We start from the raw sequence: 7,646 nt of genomic DNA, 5'->3' as shown, positions 1-7,646 counted from the left end.
ATGTGTGAATAAACATTGTAAACATTGTCTATATAAGTGGCCATTTACCATGTATAGCGCATACAAGACACATACAATAATGGCAAAATGATGGTACCATTAATGGACATTTATCAAGAAGGCTGTACATATTGATTTATGGCTTATCTAAAAGTAAAAATGATGTAATGACAATAATACTATGGCTATGGCCAACTATATCCAGAGATACACGGCTGATTTACACGGTGAAGGGAGACATATTTCGAACGTCATGAATGAATATACAGCGTGATATGGTTTAAGACCTTTTCTTACCTCCATTCCAGTACACTATGTGCTCTCCAGCTCTGCTGTTTACTCAACATTCTCGGCTGAAAAGGGAACCAAGGGTCACAATTCAGGCTGTAGGAGAGGCGCTATGCCAGATTTGCTTTCAGAGGCTACATACAGTAGAGCACAGGGCTAAAAACAGCCCACCCAAAAGGCCAGAAATGTCAGTCTTTTTATGAGGGGCTGACAATTACCAGCGTAGGCCAATACGAGGCCAACACGGTAGCAAAGATTCAGGTGTTGTTGTTGTGGTTCGACAACACAGGCCTGACTCCCTCACAAGAAATATGTCTCCTTCCAAATCCCGCAGTATAGACTTCTTAACGTTTGGCTCTTCTGCTACGCGAGGTGCGGACAAATCTCCGGCTATAACAACAAATCTCCGGGAATATTGTCTGTCAGTCGCCTTGTTTTCGCTTTCCTTTCTCTCCCTTTTGAGATCAGACGCAAACCAGTTTCATTTTTAACCCAGCTAGTAGCGCTGTGGCGTCTGACAACCCCGAGGGACAGGAGCGTTATCCAATCAGAAAAGGATTCCGCTGCCAGTCAGAACAGCAGCCAATCAGATTTGTCCAAAGGCGGGCTCTCCAGGGTACATCATTAAATTCGTGTTTACTACCACCGCCCGGGCGTTTTCAGTAGCACCGCTGTGTAGATGGTGCTACTGACGGTGCATTCATCTACAGTAGAGAAATTATTTGAATAATAACTGTAATTTCCGTTGAGAATAATAATACTGTGAAATAAATATTCTGTTGATGAGAAACATCTTTGTTGTACTGTATTTGACATTTTTAAAATGGGGGATGCAAACTTTGGCATCAAACTGTACAGATGTTACAATATAGCGTGGTAATTCCTTAATATTTATTTTTTTATGATAGCCTTTACAAATATATTATATATCATACATAAATGAAGTATGAAGCCTTAGAGAGAAATAACTCAAAATTTGGGTAATGCTTTATTAATTTTTACAGTTCATTTCAAATCAGCTTAAACACATGAACATTGTCAACTTAATAAGCATATGATCTGGTGTTGTATGTTGAGAATGGCTATTGCTTGTATTTAATGATGAACAAGATTGTCTCTTCATTGAAGTTGTAGGAGATATGAATAAAGGAGTCACAGAACCATAAAAAACGAAGTTGGTGGTTACACAGTCATGCTTGCACCATGTACAGACTTTTACCTTCAGGCATTCATTCATTCTCAGCTTATGTGGGGAGCAATTCTCATAGCCTACATCTTTGAAAGTGAATGAAAAAAAAGTTGTGTACCATGTGAAATGTGACTCCATGTGACTCTTTATATGCGCAGCTTTTTAGCACATACTATTCAGTCTCTGGATTTATTTGTGATTTTCACTTTGATTCACAAAGTTTGGATATTGAGACTATTGTACTATTGTTTCTTATATTATGTTTGTACAGTATGGAGTACAGGACCTGAATCCACTGTGCAATGATGATGCTCTATAAAGCCAAGTTCACCTTCCGCTGCTCTGTTCTTCAATTAATATTCATATATGAATCTTGAGGCTCTGGAGTGGCAGCTGGGCTTTTGTTCACAGTGTCACAGTATTAGTTACACCGTTGACACCAACCATTGTGTATGTGTATGTGTTTGTGTGTGTGTATTGAACCTAGTAATGACATTTTCATTAACAAGTCTCCCGAGACAGAGGTAAATGATGAGTGCAGGTTCTGTTTTCATCACACGGGCACCTGAATAGTTTTATTAAACATGCACAGATGAACATATACAAATATGTTCTCTTTGATCATGTCACTTGCCTTCTTTCCTACTTGGGACCTTTTTCTGACAGTGTGTTGTGTGTGTGTGTGTGTGTTTGTGTGTGTGTGTGTGTGTGTGTGTGTGTGTCAGAGAGGGATTTTCAAAACAGGTAGGAGTGTCTTGAGTCAGGGGGTGTCTGTGTAATGGGGTTATTATAGTGATCTGGGTAATTTAATCTTTACTGATTAGGATTAGGCTTCATTCAGAATAATCCAATAGAGAAAAAATCTGCTACAACGGTGCTCATTATGTGATAAACACCAAACAGTAACTTCAATAATTCATTTGTTGGAGCATGTGTATCTGTATTTGATTTTATTACAGGAAATAATAATACGACATAATAATTCTGTGGTGTGTTTAGGTCTGTTAGCATGCAGGCTCTGCTGCAGGCTATGGCCGACTGATTGAATTACCCCACTGTCTGTCGGGAATTAGGGGGTTGCATTGACAGCTAATTTGGTCCAAAGACTTGCTGTCATGCTTCCATACAACCCATGGGCGGTGCAGGGTTAGCATTGGGTGGGGATGAAGTGTGGCAGGATGGGGTCCTGGGTGGGGGTTGGGAAAAGGAAATCAGGGTGAAGTCGTCTCTCTAGAGTAACTGAATTAGATCATGACTCTTTCTGTACACGCACACATGAAAAACCAACACAGCAGGCATGGAATACAAATACACATGGATAAATAACGTGCGTGCAACATGAATCTCTTTCCACAATTTAAATAATTTTTTTTCTTCCTTCCCAACCATGTTCCCCTGGATAATTTTTCCGACAGCTCAGTTGTCCCAGTTTATGGGTTAAATATACAATAACATATTTCATCTCTCACTAATACCAAATTAAGAGATCAGTCTTAAATACCGCGAATCCTGTTTCACTTTTTGTCTATATTTTATTAATTTCTAGTAGCTACAGTAAAACTACATTTAACTACATTTACTATTTAAAAGTGATTAGTAAATAAGCTAATATTCACACACATACTGTACTGTGTAATGTTAAACCTTTACCATAAGCCTTAATTCTTAAATTTGATGTGGATTATGAGGACTGAGGTCCCCAATAGGAAGTTGAGTCCCCACAACATGTCCAGGCACATGTACTCCATTGATATCAATTTCTTGCCCAAGTTTCATTAGAGTAGAGCTACTGTTAATGGGGAATGTTGTGAAGATTTGTGTGAGTGTATGTTACATGAAACCGAGGCCACGTGGACAAAGAGATTTCTACTGTGTGGCTTTAATCTCCCTTGTAGAGGTGAGTATGAGACATAAAACCTTCTGTTAGAAGAAGACGGCATGACAACAAAAGTTCACAACAAAAGTACAAAATCGATTCTATGTATTAGATTGATATGAATAAATATATTGTGGCATCACAGCGAAGTGGAGAGGATACTAAACTAAGTCTATAACTATGTCTGGATTGCTGCAGTAATTCTCTCCACGGTCTGCTGGTTCCAATTATTACACCTACATTTTATTCAACTTAAAAACAAGCATAGTCAGTAAGTTTCTTCCAAAGGGAACATCTTCAGTTTTCCGTTACTCTTTAAATTGGGTGCCATAAATTGTGTTTCATGGGTCATACTGGTGATGTCACTTTCTCATACTGTATATTTGTGTATGTTGAGATAGGTGCAATAGACACGAATGCATAAATTGTAACATCTGCTCCTCCTCAGGAAATGAACTTTGACACAACATTGCATAGACCATCCTGCAAATGTGTCACAAAGGTTCTGTTTCTTTTTTGTTCTTCACATTTAATTGTTCTCCCCACCTTCTGATTATTTAAAAATTAAAAGTATTTGTTTGCTAAATATCTTGATAAGACATATCTACACTAACATTCTAGAGTACTTTTATCTTTGAATTGCAGTCTTCTCTCCATTTTGGCTTTGTCCTTTACTTCAGTTGCCTGTTCCTACATGTCTGCCCACTGTACATACTTATCTCTGTTGGGTTGTAAATGTTGTGCATCCACACTCGCAAATGTCCTTTAGACTTGCTCACCAGACAGAAAGGTTAACGGTCAATCACCAGAGTGGTTAATAATCAATACAGAGGTAAAGAGATGGAAAGGTTCTGCATGGGAGGGCAGATAGACAAAATAATGGAAACACAGCCTTTTTAACACCTTTTTAAATTGATTACGAAATGGTTTTGTGAAACAAACCTGAGATACTGTACTATTCTCCAGTAACTGCAGTCAATGTAAAGCTATAGCCCACAGCTAGTTAGCTCAGCTTAGCACAAAGACAGAAAACCAGTGGAGATGCTCTTTCCTCCTGTTTCCAGTTTTGTGTTAAACTGAGCGAACTAGCTTCTGACTCCAGCTACATATTTGTTGAATGGATAAAAAAGGTTATTGATCTTGTCATTAAACTCCAACTTAAGTCCAAATTAACAAATAGCTTAATTAATTAATGTAGGGTTGCAATATTAAATTTTAGACCCTGTTTAGAGCGAAATTTGAGCCCAAGACCTTTTTTGTATTGTCCAAGTAGATACAAGGTTGGAGATCAATCAGAACGTTTTTACACTCATTTGCATGCCTTTGACTAAGTATGTCCTTTCAGACAGCTATAAACAAGTCTCTGTAGTGGCAGAGGATGGTCACAGAAGATGACCTGCTGAAGGACAAAGAGGGTAATAAATGAAGAGAGATTTATGGATGCTCAGGTCTTAAAACAGATTGACTGTGGTGATCCCTATTAGCACATGCAACATATGACTTGTTCTAACACATCATCACCTAGACAAAATGATGTGCCTGTGGGTCACTGCATGTTAGCTGTGTTTATTAGTGTGTTCCTCTAAGTATGCACATGTAATTCAACAACTTAGAGGTGAGGCCTCAGTCCTAAACTCTTTATTAATGTGTCTGGATTTTCACCTACAGAACCCAAGGGCCTATTGATGATATGTCCACAAGGCACACTTTTTTCTAATATACACCCATCCTCACACACACACACACACACTGTGCGTAATAGTAAGAGGAGAAGGGGACATCAAGGAGAAACAAAGAGACACAGAGAGCTGTGGGCCGATGAGTAGGCAAAGTTGTCCTCCTGACTTGCACAGAACAAAATCTATCCAACAATTCACCGCTGAGGGTCACTCAGTCCTGAGGTTGTTATGGTAATGTAAACTCAATAGCCCAGACATGTGATGTGTGTGTATTTCAATGCATGCGTGTCTTCCCGTGCACATGCGCATGTTAAATGTATATTGGATCGATGGCTTTTAGCCATGTAATTACAGGTAGCAGCAACCCCCCCTGACTTTCCAAGTGAGGGATTTTTTCTGTGCACATTTGTAGCTGTTGAATTTGATCTACTGACATCCAAACCCTGATTAAAATATGTTGAGGGCATTTGTTTTATTCAACCTGGGGTACAAAGTTTAGTAGAAAAAGGACATTTTGCAAACACTTTATTTTGTGAGCTTGATAAAATGCCTTTAGATTAGTGTTATGTGACACCAACACCACAACTAAGATGATTCTAATAATTGGTTATTATTTATTAATTGATGATGATTATTGATTATTACAATTGTCATAATTAGTTTTTAGGTAATTGAGTAATTATCTCAGCTTAAATTCAAATGACTTGAGAGGTACAGGGGAATATAAAGAACGTGCCTATTCAAAATCCTTCAATGCAACCAGAACATCGGTATTCGTTTTTTTACACAAAATGGCAAATGATCTCAGTGTCCTTCAGATCAAGGGTTCATTAAATTTTAAAAGAAACCTCTGAGAAAACAGCAGAGATTATTTGAGAGTCCATTATGATTTGTAAGGACTTCTGGAGGCTAATCAATCTGTCCTTGGTCAACAATTAGTTTGTGGTACCTGAACCCATGAATATAAAATAACATTGTCAGTTTTGTACTCTGTATGGATCTTTGCAGAAGCAGAAATGTTTACAATAGATCGTTATCTTTCAAGTTCAAATCCCTCATATGTGTCATTATTTGAGGTATTGTCCTTAGCAAATATAAAAAATAAGAAATAAAAATGACACTGAAAGTTCAATGTTTCATTTTATTTATTAGTTATTTCTTTGTGGTTTTCTATGTTTGTACCCAGGGAGAATAAAAGTAGTTTGTTTGTTGTGCTACTTAAAAATCAACCAAATTGTCAGCATGATCCTGAACATTATTGTTTCTGTCTTCATAAGTATTATTACCATGCAGTAATAGCTGTCATATGTAATAATAGCATATAAAATATGCTGTCAAATAAACAAAGTGGTGAAATTATTATGTGTTTCTATATGAAGCCTTGTTCTGGTAAATGTCTACATGTCTTCAAGCCCTTCCAGTGTAAATCTGGATCATATTTCTGACTTTTCACAGAGATTGTAAATGTGTGATAAAGTGTTCACATTTTGTGTTCCTGAAAACTGTGTTTCACCACACAAGTTCCCTCTTCCCTAGATGCCAGTTTATATTAAAGATTATAAAGACCAGGTCTCATTTCCTGAAGATTTGTGTATGTTATGTGTGTACCTATATCCCCTACAGACACACACACTTCTAGTAAAATGTGGGGCCCAGTCTCGGGTTTACCTTTTGAACTGTCTTGCTGATGAAGATGGAGGTGCAGCCCCCCTCCCTGTACGCCCAGGGCTCCAAGGGGGCCAGGCTGTGCCCCAGAGAGGCCTTAGCGTGCTGGGCTACTGATAGCTGCACCTGGCCTCTGCAGCCTGGTCCTCTGAAGAGGAAAAAAAGCCTGCACTGTCCATATCACATAAACCAGCTCTCAATTTGTTTTAATCTTATTCATACAAATGGTGTCTTTGGTGTCATTGTTTGTTATCCCACTTGATTTTGAGGTGATTTTCCCCATTGTTCTGGTCATACATATGATATACAGTGTTCTTGTTTGTGTGTGTGTGTGTGTGTGTGTATTATGACATATAATTTTTCACCCTGCAGGGGGTCTGACTAACCCTGTAACCAAGACTCCTCATATGCAACAAGGGCAATACTTTTTAGAGAAGACCACACAGAAATAATAACCTCCTCCCTCCTCTCACCTTTTCTTTTTGTCTCTCTGGTTTTGAAGAGACATTAAAGCGACCACTGCTGACACCCTGTGCCTCATGGCTAATTTAGAAAAACTAATTTGTGAACAATAAAAACAAACATAATATGGTTGTTAGAATATTCCACATCTGTAGAGGTACTGTCTGGTCCAGATGCTATCGAGTCGTTTTCCAGAAGCCCTGGTGGGAGAAAAACCTATAGCATTTGGTCTTATGAATGAAAAAGCTTTAAAACAACAACAACAACAACAACAACAACAAAAAACAACCCAAAAACAAATAAGCCAGCAACAAAAAGCACAAAAGGCATTAGTAAATTAATTTCAATTCATTAGTTACAACCCAAGTTGCTGCTATGAATGTAAAACAAAAAGTTACACAGCATCAGCTTTGAGTTTGATTCTGTAGCACGATACAGATGATGAAGTAAGGACTAGAAAATAAATGCCTCCTCACAAAAGCAGCCC

General features: G+C 38.2%; 1 protein-coding gene across 2 annotated transcripts in view; it reads right to left on the bottom strand.

Moving 5' to 3' along the window:
- Window positions 1-815, bottom strand: part of atg9a (ATG9 autophagy related 9 homolog A (S. cerevisiae)) — an 11,106-nt gene extending 10,291 nt beyond the window's left edge. The window contains exon 1 of one of the 2 annotated variants that reach the window (XR_010911062.1): window positions 298-815. The gene's annotated coding sequence lies outside the window, so the exon portion shown is untranslated. The remainder of the gene's footprint in view (window positions 1-297) is intronic. The other variant, XM_067479866.1, reaches the window with a different exon arrangement.
- Between the last annotated feature and the right edge of the window lie 6,831 nt (window positions 816-7,646).

Source organism: Channa argus, chromosome 16 (genome assembly GCF_033026475.1).
Source record: "Channa argus isolate prfri chromosome 16, Channa argus male v1.0, whole genome shotgun sequence".
NCBI lineage: Eukaryota > Metazoa > Chordata > Actinopteri > Anabantiformes > Channidae > Channa > Channa argus.
Note: the sequence above shows the minus strand (reverse complement) of the source record. Positions and strands in the feature narration are given on the sequence as shown.